Source organism: Palaemon carinicauda, chromosome 14, assembly GCF_036898095.1.
Source record: "Palaemon carinicauda isolate YSFRI2023 chromosome 14, ASM3689809v2, whole genome shotgun sequence".
Lineage (NCBI taxonomy): Eukaryota > Metazoa > Arthropoda > Malacostraca > Decapoda > Palaemonidae > Palaemon > Palaemon carinicauda.
In genome coordinates, this window is record NC_090738.1 from 73,249,214 (window position 1) to 73,251,496 (window position 2,283).

Genomic DNA, 2,283 nt, shown 5'->3' on the forward strand with positions numbered 1-2,283 from the left:
TAGAACCTTCGTCATCGTCTCCGTCGTCTTCGTGGTCTTCGTCTTCATCGTCTTCTTGTGAGTCGTCTTCGTCTGCGTCGTCTTTTTCAAGTAGGCAGAGGATGGGACAGAGAGACGATATGAACGGATGCAAACACCCTTATTTCTAAAAATGAAACCTGGGGAGCCCTATTTTCAAAAAATGATAGAACCTTCGTCATCGTCTCCGTCGTCTTTGTGGTCTTCGTCTTCATCGTCTTCGTGTGCGTCGTCTTCGTCTGCGTCGTCTTTTTCAAGTAGGCAGAGGAAGGGACAGAGACACGATATGAACGGATGCAAACACCCTTATTTTTTAAAAAATGAGATCTGAGTGACCCTATAAAGAAAAAAAAAAAAAAAAAAGTCGAAAATGGATAGCTAGGATAATTTCTTAAGTAGGCAGTGGAAGGGACAGAGAGACGATTTGTACGAATTCAAACACCCTTATTTTGAAAAAAATGAAACCTGGGAGCCCTATTTTTAAAAAATGATAGAACCTTCGTCATCGTCTCCGTCGTCTTCGTGGTCTTCGTCTTCATCGTCTTCGTGTGTGTCGTCTTCGTCTGCGTCGTCTTTTTCAAGTAGGCCGAGGAAGGGACAGAGAGACGATATGAACGGATGCAAACACCCTTATTTTTAAAAAAATGAAACCTGGGGAGCCCTATTTTCAAAAAATGATAGAACCTTCGTCATCGACTCCGTCGTCTTCGTGGTCTTCGTCTTCATCGTCTTCATCGTCTTCGTGTGCGTCGTCTTCGTCTGCGTCGTCTTTTTCAAGTAGGCAGAGGAAGGGACAGAGACACGATATGAACGGATGCAAACACCCTTATTTTTTAAAAAATGAGATCTGAGTGACCCTATAAAAAAAAAAAAAAAAAAAAAAAAGTCGAAAATGGATAGCTAGGATAATTTCTTCCAGTAGGCAGTGGAAGGGACAGAGAGACAATTTGAACGAATGCAAACACCCTTATTTTGAAAAAAATGAAACCTGGGGAGCCCCTATTTTTAAAAAATGATAGAACCTTCGTCATCGTCTCCGTCGTCTTCGTGGTCTTCGTCTTCATCGTCTTCGTGTGCGTCGTCTTCGTCTGCGTCGTCTTTTTTCAAGTAGTCTGAGGAAGGGATAGAGAGACGATATGAACGGATGCAAAACACCCTTATTTTTAAAAAAATGAAACTTGGGGAGCCCTATTTTCAAAAAATGATAGAACCTTCGTCATCGTCTCCGTCGTCTTCGTGGTCTTCGTCTTCATCGTCTTCGTGTGCGTCGTCTTCGTCTGCGCCGTCTTTTTCAAGTAGGCAGGGGAAGGGACAGAGACACGATATGAACGGATGCAAACACCCTTATTTTTAAAAAAATGAGATTTGAGTGACCCTATAAAGAAAAAAAAAAAAAAAAAAAAAAAAAAAGTCGAAAATGGATAGCTAGGATAATTTCTTCCAGTAGGCAGTGGAAAGGACAGAGAGACGTTTTGAACGAATGCAAACTCCTTTATTTTGAAAAAAATGAAACCTGGGGAGCCCTATTTTAAAAAAATGATAGAACCTTCGTCATCGTCTCCGTCGTCTTCGTGGTCTTCGTCTTCATCGTCTTCGTGTGCGTCGTCTTCGTCTGCGTCGTCTTTTTCAAGTAGGCAGAGGAAGGGACAGAGAGACGATATGAACGGATGCAAACACCCTTATTTTTAAAAAAATGAAACTTGGGGAGCCCTATTTTCAAAAAATGATAGAACCTTCGTCATCGTCTCCGTCGTCTTCGTGGTCTTCGTCTTCATCGTCTTCGTGTGCGTCGTCTTCGTGTGCGTCGTCTTTTTCAAGTAGGCAGAGGAAGGGACAGAGACACGATATGAACGGATGCAAACACCCTTATTTTTAAAAAAATGAGATCTGAGTGACCCTATAAAAAAAAAAAAAAAAAAAAAAAAAAAAAAAAAAAAAGTCGAAAATGGATAGCTAGGATAATTTCTTCCAGTAGGCAGTGGAAGGGACAGAGAGACAATTTGAACGAATGCAAACACCCTTATTTTGAAAAAAATGAAACCTGGGGAGCCCTATTTTTAAAAAATGATAGAACCTTCGTCATCGTCTCCGTCGTCTTCGTGGTCTTCGTCTTCATCGTCTTCGTGTGCGTCGTCTTCGTCTGCGTCGTCTTTTTCAAATAGGCTGAGGAAGGGACAGAGAGACGATATGAACGGATGCAAACACCCTTATTTTTAAAAAAATGAAACTTGGGAAGCCCTATTTTCAAAAAATGATAGAACCTTC